We start from the raw sequence: 15,939 nt of genomic DNA, 5'->3' as shown, positions 1-15,939 counted from the left end.
GTTCATGAATAATTCATGATTCACATTATTTGAAATAATTATCAGGCCGTTGAAATTGGATTGATGATTTTCCCTATTAACACTTGAAAATTGCAAAGGGTTGAAGGACAGGAAAGAGTCCAAAAGACTTCTTTTTTTTAGTTGGAAAAATAGAACAAGACGCATATTGTTAATGTTACTGTTATAGATACGAAATGTTTCAAGTGAAAGACGTGAGATTACATGTAGATTTACTGTAGTGCTCCTTTCGTGTGGTAACCTAACGGTGTACAATACTTGGCCCAAGTATCAACAGCAGCATGGAAGCTTTCACTTGGGACAATTATAAGATTATTATATAAAATATGAAAATAATTAGATGTGGCATGATTGATGCTGAGCAAACAATTCATAGATAAAAAAAAACAAAAAACCAAGAGAGATATAATAAACGGTCATTACTGGTCAATTAAAGATTAAAATGGGCAAAATCTATACTGTATTATGTATAACTGACTTCAAAATGTGTCCACTTTCTCATGAATTTCTTATGTCACAATGCTGGGTCATTGATGTCACAACATAACAAACTAATCATCAGTTGTAAAAGGCTTGACTGATCTGATTGCACCTATATAAGACGCAAAATAAAAAGCAATAATAAAAAAAGACAAAGACACAACTAATTATTCTACTTCACATGTGACACCATTGTATTTCTTAAATAATGTTTATTTGTTTTGGATAAATAGTGTCTTTCAGACAGAATATTAAAAAGCTCAAATTGTCTAAATAACAATGGAAACTTTCCTGAATTATAACTGAAAATCATCTGAATCTTTCCTGAAAAATGTAAGCTAAAGCTGAAAATGGTCTGAACCCATCCTGAACAATAGCTGAAGACTGAATATTGGCTGAGTATAGATTAATTCAAATTTTTACTGAATATTTGCTTCAATATTGTTTATTTTGTTGAACATTTTAGAAAGAAATGCTGAAAAGTTTACCTTTAGAGTCTTGGATGAACTTTAACAGAAAATTTGCTGAAAACCCACTGGAACGGGTTAAATTATAGCTGGTTTTTTTTTTGAAAATGATGTTTTAGAGGTTCTGTATATTTCAGCAAGTTGTTCAGAAAGATTCAGAAGTAATAGTAATACTAATTATTTCTGAATATTTACTGAAAATGTCTTGCTGAATTGTAACTGAAAGTTTGCTGAAAACTTGCTGGAATGTACCAAACTCAGCCATCTTTAAGCAAAAGGTTTTTTATAGGTTCTGAATATTTCAGAAAGGTGTTCAGAAAAATTCAGAATTAATGCTGAATTATTTCTGAATATTGCTGAATATTTACTGAAAATGACTTGCTGAATTGTTACTGAAAATTGGCTGAAAATGTGCTGGAATGTGCCAAATTCAGACATTTTTAAGCAAAAGGTTTTTAAAAGATTCTGTAAAATTCAGCAAGGTGTTCAGAAAAATTCAGCATTAATGCTGAATACTTACTGAAAAGTACAGCATTAATGCTGAATACTTACTGAAAAGTACTGCTGAATTTTGACTGAAAATGTGCTGAAAACTTACTGGAACGTGCCAAATTCAGGCATTTTTAAGAAAAGGGTTTACTAAATGTGTTCAGTAAAATTTCAGCATCGAGTTCAGAAAAAATTCAGACAAATATTTTCATGAGGGCTGTTTCCATTATCAATTTTATATCTTAATATTTGTTCTAGCCCACAAATCCCTCTATATACTATATTAACATTTCACCATCTTAATTGCTGCATGGCTTATTCCTTGCTTTATAATCCCTGCACCCTCATCACTCCTTACCAACTAACCCATCCATCCCAATTATTTAACCTACATCTTAAACCCTGCATCAACCTTCCTCATCTTATTATCCTTGCATCTGTCTTTCCTGACTTTATAATTTCTCCACCCCCATCATTCAGTATAAACTTAAATCCTATACCATCCATTATTAACTGCATCTTAATCTATGCACCTTTCATTTCGGATAAATGAATATTTAAAGCTTAATTAAGCATATCACTAAAATAATGATAGCTGAGTTTCAAGAAATTTCCATTTCTTATTCGAATTCAGAATCATATGATAATACAAATAATGAATTTCAATTTCATATATATAATCTGGAATCAAACATGTGATTATCAACTCTAAATAGACATTTAGGTTTTACTCATTTTAAAGGACTTCAATAGTGACCTAGAATTGTTAATTTCTATGCCATTGGTGTCATAAGGAGAGTTGTCTCATTGGCAGTCATACCACATCTTCTTATTTCTATATCAAACATTTTAAGAAATTCTAATCCATTTTAAGTTATATGAAATCCCATGAGTTAACTTGAGATTTTCTTCCAAATTAACTAGGACAAAATTGTACTTCTAGCAATCAGAAATGACAATCTATGCATGTTGAAAATAAATGTGTAATTTCACCTTTTAAAATCAACTTAAATTGTTCTGTGGGCGTCAGCTCACGCGGCTCCAGTAACAAATGACTGAAATTAATGTTTTTATCTAGATCCTTCTTAAGTGACATAACATTGTATGTCAAGATTTTTTGCTGCATTAATTCAGGAAGTTTAAGAAATCTGATAAAGCAGTGATTATAAATCATCTTTCTGAAAATATTTCTACTGAAATCTGTAAAATACAGACTAAAATTTAATCTTTCAATCTAAAAAATTACAGAAGCCACATGACAGTTGCCTTGACAGAATTTTATTTCCAGTAACTCATTTTATGTCGGTACTGTTTATGAGTTTTTGTTAGTGACAAAGAATGTGATTTGATTTGATTTTTGGTGTTTTAACGCCACTTTTAAGCACAGCATTTAGGTTTGTGGCGGAGAGTTTTTTTTACAAAGAATATGAAATCTGCAGACAATTTTTGTCAAGTATATGAATCGAAAATGTGCCAAGACCTATTTTTTAATTAATTGCTGCTGTAATGTTGGTGTTTGACCTATAGCTAGTGACCTCAAAATCAGTAGTGGTCTTTTCATTAGAATAGAAAATTAACAATTGGAAAGTAAAATGTAAAAGTATTCAATTCTGTATGAAAGAGAACCATAAAAATGCCTTTTACATATTTCATGACATAAAAGTAAAATCACAAAATACTAAACTCCGAGGAAAATTCAAAAAGGAAAATCAAAAATCAAAAGGCAAAATCAAAAGTCCAAACACATTAAACGAAAGGATAACAACTGTCATATTCCTGACTTGGAATAGGCATTTTCTAATGTATAAGTTATACCTCTATCCAACATAGTTCACCATATAAAGTAACCTATGATGTAACAAGCCACTTTTTCTAATCAATATTCTATTGAAAAAACAGCAGGATATATTTTCTTACCGAATCTGATATAATAAACTTTCAGACAGAAACAGAAAAGGAAAAGACAGAAATTCTTTTAGAAATCTGTTGTAAATTGTCTGGCTGCCATGCTGTAATATGTAAACCTGATTTTGACAACCAAGTACAGAATATTAATGAACAAATATGTCAATATCTAAAGTTAAATAGAGTCCTTATCAAATTTGCATCACTTAAAGATAGTAAACTAAATTAGGCCTGTGTTCAATATTATTGCATTTATTCAATTGTCTCACAATAGAAGTGGTCAGCAACATTAAGTATTAAACAGTAATTACAATCTAGACAAGGACGCAAATATTTCAAATATGTAGCTTTATTACACAAACTAATCTGAATTCCAATGACAGTTATATTGTAGCCTTGGTTTTTTTTGTAAAGTTTTACTCTCCAGTATTTTATTCATTTTGATTTAACAGTTACTCCACTCATTAAATGGAAGAGATCCGTTTGCGCCAAAAATGGGTCCTTAAATAGAGGCTCCAGATGGCAGGTAAAATTTACATGGCATTTTTGCATAAAATAGATACATTGCACAAGAATAGTTGTGTCTATCTGAAACTGTGTGGGCACAAATCTTGCCTTGCTGATCATTTTTGTGTGTGCAGTTTACTGAACATTCCAGTAAACTTTTTTAAATGAGTGAAAATTGTGAATTTTGGACTTTTAACAACTCTTGTAGTGTAAGGTGTTGATTAACAAATACATGCATTCATATTGACTTACTTTGGAGTGATTTTTTTGGTAGGGTTTAGCAGATAGTTCAAAATCCACATCTTAATCTGCATATGTACCATAACGAATTCTTTTTCACAAGTTTATGTACAAGGACATGTAAGTGTCATTAACATAAATGTCAAAGATCTCTTCTTCAATAAGTCAAATGATATCATGAGTTTCTGAATCACTTGACTCTTGTAAACTTTAAGTATAATATTTGTCAAATTCAAAGTATCATTGTTTGTCAATTAAAATATTCATAAAATAACTTCATTCATTAGTACATCAAAGGTCCTGCCATATTTGTAACGAATTAATTGCAATAACTGTAAGCCTTTTGATTGACAATAACAAATGCCTACCTTATCCTATAGATCATCTGTTTACATAACAGCAGGATGATCAGCAAATCTAATATTATGAAATTGCAATCTATCATGTTACTTATGAATTATTTAATTAAATCAATTTACGATGTGTATTGACACACAAAGCACATATATGTTGGTTTCAGCTAGACCACCAATTAAAAATCCCTATCTGTTCAACCAAATTTTTCAATTTTCGGACGCCAATGACGCCAACGTGATACCAATATATGACCAAAATTTTCAATTTTTGCAGTGGTATAAAAATCGGTGTCAAGAATTGGAAGTTGTAATGAGATTGTAATACACAGAAACAGATGCGCCATACTGATGTGGGAACAGTTCAATGATTTTACAGCTGGCACCATAGGCCTTCAAAAAACTTGAAGTCTTCTCCCACCAAAAACCTCCTAGTTTTTCATGTACATTTTAAAACCTTAAAACATACTATTTTATTAACTGACAAGCAAGGATGTGACCATAGTACACACTGATGCCTCACTCATACTATTATTTTCTATGTTTAGTGGACCTTGAAATCTGGTTAAAAACTCTAATTTCATTGTGATCATATGGTAGGGAACATGTTTCAAGTTAATTGGACTTCAAAAACTAACTAGTTTAAAACTTTAACCCGAAGCAGGACAGATGGATGGATAGACGGACTGATGAACGGACGGACAGAAAAACATAATATGGGGCATAAAGTCTGTTTCTCTGGCAATAAATGATAAGCTATTTCCACCAATTGCTGTTTAAAGTCACATAATATGTAAAATTAATAATGTATAGTTTTTACAACTGCATTATGTTAGATACATTATTAAGTGGGTCTCATTGGGGTCTACGCGTGATGCGGGATTGCTGATTTTTTGTAAGAGTGACACGTAAAAGTCAAATTATTGTGAAAACGGAAAATGAGGTCTTGCAGGACCCGGAAAATGACAAAAAAAAAGAGAATTGCATACGTACATAGTGTAAGCGGGATACGGGAATCTGACAAAACAGTAAGCGAGATCCGGGATAGGAACCCCTAATGAGACCCCCTATTAAAAGTACCATATTTCTATAAAGTTAGCTGTGCTTACAATGTTTCTCCTATCAGTAGTCAAACATTGACATTTTTTTTCCATCATCAGACAGAATTATCCAATACAAAAACTAATGAAAATGTAATACAATAATTGCATGAGTTTTTAAACCACTTAATAATTAACAACTAGTGAAACACATTGTCATTATTAAACAATAAACATATAGAATACTATAAATCAGTGAAGAACAAGATGAAAGTCATTTTGTATACCACCAAAGACAAAGCCTGTTATTCAGTTGCTGTGTTTGGTTGCTGTCTTTTATGTTAATCTTATCTTTTTAAATGTTTAGTACATAATTTGTTTAACATTTTGCCATTGATTTTCTTCATTGTTGAAGGTGACCTATAGTTAATTAAACTTTATACATCAATTGGCCAATGGCGTATATTTGTCTCATTGAAACTCGTACCACATCTTCGTATTTCTTTTAAGAGTACATTATCTGTTTTACTTACTCATGTTGCTGTAACTTTTCTATAACCACTGTTAACCATTAAATTATGTCTATTCCAAATTCATGTCTTTCATCTCTAAAACAAGATACAATTGCAAGTATATAGACAATAGTTTCAATATGTTTGAAGTAGTATTTAAGGATAAAATAATGAACATAATTATGTTACTATCAACATAAGGCTCCAAACAATATGTATTGCTCACCTGGGTCTATGTTTGATGTCTGACATGGATAGCAAATAAATTGGTTCAGCACTTTGATAGTTGAATCTCTTTACAAAAGCACAAAATAGATAAAATAGTCACTATGAGTACAGCAGTTATAATTCAAATATATTCCATGCACATTTTCTGTCATGTGACTTATTTGCATATCTTGCATTGATGAACAGTTTGTTAAAGGGGCACTAGCTACGAGATATATGAAAAATCATAAGTTAGATTTTGTTGGTTCAATCAATAATGAAAGTGAAATACTGAAATAGTAATTCGCTTTTAGCAGCCAAAATGGTTTAATTTTGTCAAATTAAGCGAAGAAACATTGATTATTCCTCATTCACTTGCAAGTGAATTGGTGGACCTCATTAAATCTGTATTCATGTGAACTTCAATTTAACCCCTAGCTAGAAATTGACAACGCATGCATTATACTTGTATAGTTTATTTAAAGAAAAAGAATGTCAACAATGAAAGTGAAACTACGGTAAATCATTTGATTACTGATTCGATCTATATTAAAGCATTCTTATACGGTTAAAAGCAATGATAAACATACATTTTTAATCTATAAGATAAAATCAAACAGACCTATAACAATCCAATTGCACGTGTTGGTTTAATCTATTCATATCTTTATTTATGTTTACATCCCTTATATGGTCATCTGGGGTCAAATCAATAGTTAATTAAATAACGTCTGGGCTAACATATACACAAAACAAACCTACATATCTTCACCAAGCTCTGTCTAAATTTTATTTTAGACTTTTGGTAGTTTGGATAAATGTTTTACATTGTTATAAATCAAATATGAGAATTTGAGTCAAATCGAAGACCATGGATTTGACAACTAGTGCCCCTTTAATATCAATAAAATTGAGAATGGAAATTGGGAAATGTGTCAAAGAGACAACAACCCGACCAAATAAAAAAACAACAGCAGAAGGTCACCAACAGGTCTTCAATGTAGTGAGAAATTCCCGCACCAGGAGGCGTCCTTCAGCTGGCCCCTAAACAAATTAATATATACTAGTTCAGTGATAATGAATGCCATACTAATTTCCAAATTGTACACAAGAAGCTAAAATTAAAATAATACAAGACTATAACAAAGGCCAGAGGCTCCTGACTTGGGACAAGTGCAAAAATGCGGCGAGTTAAACATGTTTGTGAGATCTCAACCCTCCCCCTATACCTCTAACCAATGTAGAAAAGTAAATGCATAACAATACGCACATTTAAATTCAGTTCAAGAGAAGTACGAGTCTGATGTCAGAAGATGTAACCAAAGAAAATAAACAAAATGACAATAATACATAAATAACAACAGACTACTAGCAGTTAACTGACATGCCAGCTCCAGACTTCAATTAAACTGACTGAAAGATTATGATTTCATCATATGAACATCAGGCACAATCCTTCCTGTTAGGGGTTTAGTATCATACCATCATAACATATATTAGAACTTCTCATTGAGAAGAACATAACCCGTGTCATGCCAACAGCATAAAGCTCAACAGAGAATGTGTTGCTCTTCTTAATCTAAGGTGCAACATAGCATTGAAGAAGTTGGAAAAATTTCAATAATGGGTAAAATAGTCAAGGGACAGCTTCTGCCATGTGATTTATCTGTATATTATGCATTGATAAACAGTTTTTGTTGTTTACAGTCCTATAAAGTAAATATCTACAAATGATAAAAAAAAATAATCATTTAACAGGAAAACTCATATAAAAAATGTAAAATGAGGGTTTTATAGTTATAGTGATAATTGCAGTACAAATATGCTCATTTAAGCTCACTTAAGCTCATGTAAGTTGTCTTGATTGTTTCAGTCAAATTGGCCTTTCATTTAACACCACTTCAAAACTATTGTGCTATTATATCTCGTGGAGGTCAGTTTTTATTGGTGCAGGAAGCTGGATTGCCTGGAAAAATCTTATCATTTGTAATAGATCAAATCTTGAAAAAATAATCCCTCAAGGGCAGTAACTTCTACAATGATTTGTTGGATGATCTTAGTAGAAATAATAAGTGGGTGCTCATGCATTCTGAGAATTTTGTTTCAATTTTAATTTTAAAAAGAAACTTTAAGTATTAATTTTATTTGTTTTAAAAACTTTACTATTATAATTTCTAAATAATATGTAATATTACTTCAAAAATGAGTACACAGAGAAATCAAATTGTAGTAATACCTAAACTGTTGTTTGCCATATGGAAGGTGTTACACTCTTTAAGATGATAACCACATTTTCAACATATAAAAACATGTTTGTAAAGACATAAAGTTGAATACATGTAAATATACTGTTCATACTGCGTTAATGTCAAAAGTAACATCACAAAATAACCCTGGTACATAAGAAGTAACCATACAGTAAGAATAAACAACAAAAATTATGTCCTCACAAGTGCAATATAAAGTAAGCATTAGAAATTATTAGTTCAGACAAGTATAGTAGAGTAAATTTACATGACAAGTGTATCAGCCATATGGACATCTATTTATAGAATTATATATTATTGTGAATCTGTTTTATATGAAATATTATGGATGCCTCACTTATGTTTAATAAACAATTGTAGTTATAAAATGGAGTACCTAATATGCAGTGAGGTAGTCAACTCAAAGACTTCCCCCCATATATATAAAACATTTCTTATAGGAGCAACAACGGCATAATGTATTGTATGGAGTGGAGTGTTGGAGTTGAGTATTGGAGTGGAGTGTTGGAGTGAACTTTTGGAGTGAGATTTTGGAGTGAAATTTTTGGAGTGAGATTTTGGAGTGAAATTTTTGGAGTGAGATTTTGGAGTGAAATTTGAAGAAAATTTTTGTAGTGAATAATTTAAAAACAAACTATACTGAAATAGAAATAAAAAAATGCATGCAGTGAAGTATTCGAATAATAATGTTTCGAATAATAATGTGAACGACCTCATATCAACAGTCCTTTATAAACAATTTCAAATTCTCCTGATCTACTGATGCATAACTAAGAGTTATATAATTATTTAGCATTGTGATTTCCCAATCTCTTAAGAATCTTGCAGCATCCTTATTAAGAGAATTTTACATGCTCGTGTATTAGGTTTAGTCCCCATTTCCTATGATTCTTTATTATCCACCCCACCCACAGATTATCTAATAAGATGTAAGCCTCTCATATCTGAGGGTTGTTAACCCTGAAGATATGAGAGGTTTACATGTACATCGGATTTAAATGAAAGTAATAATATTTTTTTATCTTTCTCTTGTTATAAAACCAGCAAAATGGGGAAAGTGTCATTATCTAATATTTTACAATAATCAACCTGTCAGATTTGGTTATTTGTTAATAAAATAACATAACAAGTGATCTCTTCTCAACATATCAGCCAACAACATTTTGACTGTCGAACAAAACAAAAAGTTTGTTTTCTATTGTCCCTCTTTTTTCATAGCAGTTCAGAAGATAATGGGCATAGTATCTGTTACTAGATGATGTAATCATATATCATGGTAGACTTTATTGAACAACTTTATTTAGTTAATAGCAGACCCTGCCTCATTTTCAAGGCAATGTTTAACTACGGGAAATGAAATAAAAAAAAAATATGGCACCAACCATTTCATTATCTGGGGCTTTTTGGAAAATGTGTTTTAACTCCTCACTGGCCAAAAATAAATATTGATCCTATTATTTCCGACCCTTTTTTTTACCAGGTAGTTCAGGAAGAGCTTGCGGATAACCAAAAATATGACTAATAAGCAGGACAACGACACAGAAAATGGCGCAAGATAACGTTTAGTCATATGTCGACCCTGCTACAACCAGACACCCTGTAACTCTGTTTAAAACAAAGATCCTTAGATTTTTGTTAAACTGGGTTAACAAAAATATATTAAAATTTGCACCACAATCATAAAATTTAAATTAACTGTCATTTGTTACTTTTCATACCACTGCACAATTTTCATGGTATAAAACGAATGACAGTTTGAAAAAGTATAGTTTTTTTTTTCGGGTTAGCAGCAAAGAAAAGCTTTATACTCTAAAATTTCACCAAAAAAAATCACTCCAAAATCTCACACCAAAAATCTCACTCCAAAATCTCACTCCAAAAATTTCACTCCAAAATCTCACTCCAAAATCTCCCTCCAACACTCCACTCCAATACTCCACTCCAACACTCCACTCCATAAAATACATTATGCCAGCAACAACTGCTCCTTAATCATGTTAATAATGGTAGAAATCACTGTTACTATACATAATGGTGGATAATAAAATTGAGAAATGAAATGGGGAATGTGTCAAAGAGACAACAACCTGAATCATAATAGAGAAGACAACAGCAGAAGCTCACTAACAGGTCTTCAATGCAGCGAGAAATTCCCGCACCCGGAGGCGTCCTTCAGCTGGCCCCTAAACAAATATGTATACTAGTTCAGTGATAATGAACGCCATACTAAACTCCAAATTGCACACAAGAAACTGAAATTAAAAATAATAAAAGACTAACAAAGGCCAGAGGCCCCCGACTTGGAACAGGTGCAAAAATGCAGCATGGTTAAACATGTTGATGAGATGATTGAAATCTCAACCCTCCCCCTACATGCCCTATACCTCTAGCCAATGCAGAAAAGTAAAATATCCTTGAGTTTGAAAAAAAACATAGGTTATCTGCTTAATACTTTTTTTTCTAGGAAATGTAAATAATATAATGGGTTGATGGCATCATCACATTCTCACTATTTGGAATTTGACTGAATCAAACCCCATCTCAATCGAAAAACTTCAGATTGAAAATTGTCAAAGAAAGATCACAGTCAAATTTAAGTGAAATTGAAGACTGTACCTACACAAGTGTCTAAAGCTTCATGAATTATATGTCTTTACTTTCTTTCACAAAAAAATTGACACTACTGATGCAATTCACAGCAGCTCCATTTAAATAATTTAAGATGTATTCAATTTCTGTGCACAAAATAAATTATAATCTATATATTTCTGTGAATTTTCCAGATGGAAATTCTATTTTCTTTTGTTTTTATTTCCTGATAATTTCAAAATAACAAAGGTAAATAAATTAACATACTTATCTTTCAAAATAACTATTCAATACAAATTTCCATTTATTTTATAAGAGTTCTTCTAAGAATAAGAACTATTTATTTTTTGTATTGGTGTCTCAACATGGTAAACAGATCAATAAGATTCTAACGTGTCTGTCAATCCAAGACAGTCTCCTCAAGAGACCTAATTCTATCTCTTAATCAATTTTTCTTACACTACATCCCTCATAATTCTGGACATAATCTGATTAACCAGATAAAATGGATCTGATTTTCAATATGGTATCCTTCATTTCCTTCGTTATATATTAACAAGTTCTTAATATAACTTCCGAGGGTAGAACATCTCTTTTATGGCATTTTTCTGTGATCAGATAAGTATAATTTTCCTAACCATGTAATAAACATATAAATGGATTAATAACTCTACTGTCACTCTGTTATAATAGATAGGAATAGAGATGAAAATCAAATTGGCAATAAAAAAGGAAAAATGTTTGCTGATTTTTAAAGGCAAAGAATCCCATGAAATACCGTAATGAAAAAATGTTGTCCCTAATCTTAAAAGTCGAACTTAAAATCAATATTTTAGAATTAATTATAGCTTAATAGCTGTTCCTTATCTTGAAAGTAGCTGAAATGTTTAATCCTTGTTGAAGATTGAAAGATGACAATTAGTACTTTGATTTGATTTTAATACTGTATGTGGATTCATAATTATTTGTTGCATACCAATTTTCGTGGATTTCATGGGTACAGGTGATCCACGAATTTAAATGTACAACAAAATACAAAATTTCCATAAAGTTCCGTCTATATTTTGGCAGAACTATAAACATGATAAAATCACATATCAACGAAAAATGCAATGTTTCCGCATTTCCACGACAATTGGTACCCATGAAAAGAAATGAATCCACAGTAAATATTGTCTACACAATACAATAATATATTTATTAAGCTCTAAATTATCTGAGCCTATAAAAATTCTAAAGTATTTTTCTATCTGGCAAACATCAATTTCACTTATGATTTTTTTTAAATTTGACTCAGTGATCTTTTTCAGTGATGATTTTTCATCTAAAGCTATTTATTACTGTGACTCAATTGAGAATGGTTTTTCTCATTTGAAATTCATAGCTTGATGCCATCACCCCAACATTATTTACTTTTCCTAGAAAATAGCAATAAGCAGATTACCTATGGGTTTTCAAACTCAAGAAACTTATTTATTTTCAAATCCAAAGATAATCTATAATTATTTTTTAAGTGCAGACTTATAAAATATACAAGTAAACATATGGAAATGTAGATGGCAGATCTTTTATTATCAGTCTATGTAAAATTAATTCATCACTTTTTTAGACTTGGGACATTTCTGAGCTAAACATATTGTTTAGACACCTGTTTATTGTTGAAAACTACATCAATCTGGTTAGATCTAGAGGTCAATATACGGTCTTCAACTATAGACAAGTTCCTACACAGTATGTCCATTTCATGTGTCTATACTATATGTCAATACAGAGCACACAATGATATCACAGTTCAATATTAATCACTAAGTTATTTATCTTAATTGAACTGTCAAGTGACTGAATTACATTTTGACACATAAACTGGTCAGTGCTTTACATTGTTGATTTTAACTTTAAACTTTTAAAAATATCATTAGAAACAAAGCTTAAGGTGGTACCTAACACTTTCACTAAAATTAATTTGGCTCGTTTAATTTTGATTACATTTTGACAAAGTATTAACTTTGACCCTTTAACAAAAATAATAAAAATTATGAAAATTTTGAACCAACCGTTTTGTCAGAAAAATTACACTGGTTATATAGCAGTTTGAGAAACATTTATTTTGATCATTGAGAAGCTTAAAATTCCCTTATGAACATAACGTCATTAAAACATTCTGCTGATTTTACAGAGTTATCTACCGGTAGGGTACCACCTTAATCACTAAGTTAGTTATCTTAATTGAACTGTCAAGTGACGGAATTACATTTTGACACATCAACTGGTCAGTGCTTTACATCGTTGACTTTAAACTTTTAAAAATATCATTAGTATAACAAAGATTACATAGAAATTGTTAAATCCAACAACATTTCATGCCAGTACCATGTGGGGTTATCTGGAATTTTTCAATGTTTGTCTTTTTTTTTTTATTTCTCTATTTCTTTTCAGTGAGTAATAGTGGTGGTTGTACATCTATGAGAAGTTTTGGTGATTTTATAAATTTTATAATTGTTTATCATTCAAAAATTGTTTGATAAATATTTTTCCACTTTTACATTATACATTTATGACATTCATTGACATTGGTGTTTGTATTTTAATTTTTTGCTTTTTTTTTAATTTGATTATGGTGTAAATTGAGCATAAATATTCTTCTATCCTATAACAAGGCAAACATAAAAAGAATATATATGCCAATAAAGTAGGATGATCGGTTATTTTAAATCATATATACATGCACTATTGTAGACATTTAAAATTCAAATTTCAATGGTACAAATGTATTACAAAAATGTATTAACGGCGTTCATACAGTTTTTGAAACTCAGAGGTTCCTAAATATATCATGTATATATATGAAGGACTCTAAAATGCAATGGTACTCTAAAGTGTGATGGTCACGCTAAAGTGCAATGGTCTATGCTGAAGTATGATGGTGTATCATGCTAAAGTAAGATGGTTGTTTTTTTGCAAAAATGCGATGGTATAGCATGCTAAAGTAATGGTTGTTTTTTGGCAAAAATGCGATGGTATCGCATGCTAAAGTGCAATGAAGTGTGATGGAACAAACAAGAAAGGTTCAAGGGCACTTATGTTAAAAAAAAGTTGTTTTGCAAAATCTAGTTTGCTATGATATAACATATAATGCGATAGGTTTTTACTTTACCGGTAGTCTTATGTGACTGTTTATAAATTTAGAAGACTGACCTAGTATTAGTAGTAATAATTGCTGTAAAGTTATGTATTCCTATAAATGAATTTTAAACAATTCAATTGTATTGGATTGATTGTTGGTTGATTAACATCCTGGCAGTGGCAAATATTTCATGCATGTTCAGGACAAGGTGCATATTGCATAATTGATGTAGCTTGCCGTTTTAACATGTTTAATGTAAACACATCCCCTTGTCAGTTTCAATTACAAAATTTCGGTCATTGGCAGAGTAGATAAAATTTATTTGTACAAGCTTTTATTTAAAAGTGAGAGAAATGGTTTGTTGTTCAAGATTTCCCCTTTTTTTCTTAGGGAGTAATTAATTAATACATGTTATATTTTATTACAATGTACACACTGATGTCTTAATGGACAATTTATGATTTACGCTTGAAAACATGTACCTTTAACATGTTTAATTTATCGATGTTTATACTCTTCAATAAAATCGACAACATTTTAACATCTATGTAAACATTAATATGCATCTGTTAGCTGCCATTATATATATTTCATCTTCCAGCATGTTCATTTTTGTTTTGTATAAACGACTGTTAACATATGAACATCATAATCTAACTATGTCTATACTTTTGCGGACCATCACACTTTAGCTTATGGAGGCATCAGACTAGTAATGTCCAGTGACCCACCTTTTAAAACCTACTTATATTATAAAACATTGTGCTTGTTGTATTCTTCTACTTGTCTTCATAAATATTTTTTTTTTATATCAATTGTGTCTTAATCATATTGAATCACTTGTAATCATTTGTATGTGATTAATGTTGATTGTTCTGCTCCTTGTGGACACTTTGAATAGCAATAAAATATATATTTGAATTTGCATATGTATCCATGAACACCATTTGGCAAGACTGTTTTACTGTTATTCATGTTATTTGAGTGCTGGATATTGTCCTCCCTATTCTATTCAGCTTGTTTAATCTATGAATCAGGTAACTAAATATGCTTATCCATCATTGCTCATATAACGTAGAAAAACCCTTCTACACTAGAATGGACGTAAAGCAAAATCAGTCTTCTAAACATTCTCAAAACAATGAAAAGGAAGTGTACATTTTATCGTCATGCACCAAAAATTACCATTACAGTCATTTGCATAAACGTCATTTGGCTAGAATTATTGTTATACATCATGAAGGTACCCCGGTAATGGAGTATATACAATACACATTATTGCTAATCCAGGCTGACCTGGCCGCTTGAACTTTTGACGCATACAACAATCACTTTTTCATTGTGGCGTCAAATATTTTGTTTTATGACGGCAAAATTTTACAGGAACCTGTGTGATATCCAGAAATGGCGGACACATAGCATTAAGGTGTATGAAATTTGTCAATGTAAATAAACAACATACATGTACATGACATATGAACTGATGAAAACAACTAAAACTGAAGAAAGATAGGTTATAGTGAATGACACTATAGTTTTACATGGTGATAAATTAACAAACACTATTTCGACATTTTGTAATTACTTACATGAAGTACCAATTATCAGTTAAATCAAATAGTGCAGTTCTTTAGTTGTGGTAGATCTCAAATCGGTACACGAAAACATCACATTCTGTACATCTCATTACCTTTCTTTCTTTTTCATTGGATTTCTTTCGGACAAATAATCCGATATTATT

At 30.9% G+C, this 15,939-nt stretch overlaps 1 protein-coding gene across 2 annotated transcripts in view; it reads right to left on the bottom strand.

The window, feature by feature from the left end:
• Positions 1–15,935, bottom strand: part of LOC134725151 (TBC1 domain family member 16-like) — a 61,986-nt gene extending 46,051 nt beyond the window's left edge. Inside the window, exons 1-2 of one of the 2 annotated variants that reach the window (XM_063588728.1) lie at positions 15,788–15,934; positions 6,033–6,107 (exon numbers count right to left, since the gene is read on the bottom strand). The gene's annotated coding sequence lies outside the window, so the exon portion shown is untranslated. Of the gene's footprint in view, positions 1–6,032; positions 6,108–15,787 lie in introns of both variants that reach the window. The other variant, XM_063588729.1, reaches the window with a different exon arrangement.
• Between the last annotated feature and the right edge of the window lie 4 nt (positions 15,936–15,939).

This window comes from Mytilus trossulus, chromosome 7 (genome assembly GCF_036588685.1).
Source record: "Mytilus trossulus isolate FHL-02 chromosome 7, PNRI_Mtr1.1.1.hap1, whole genome shotgun sequence".
NCBI lineage: Eukaryota > Metazoa > Mollusca > Bivalvia > Mytilida > Mytilidae > Mytilus > Mytilus trossulus.
Note: the sequence above shows the minus strand (reverse complement) of the source record. Positions and strands in the feature narration are given on the sequence as shown.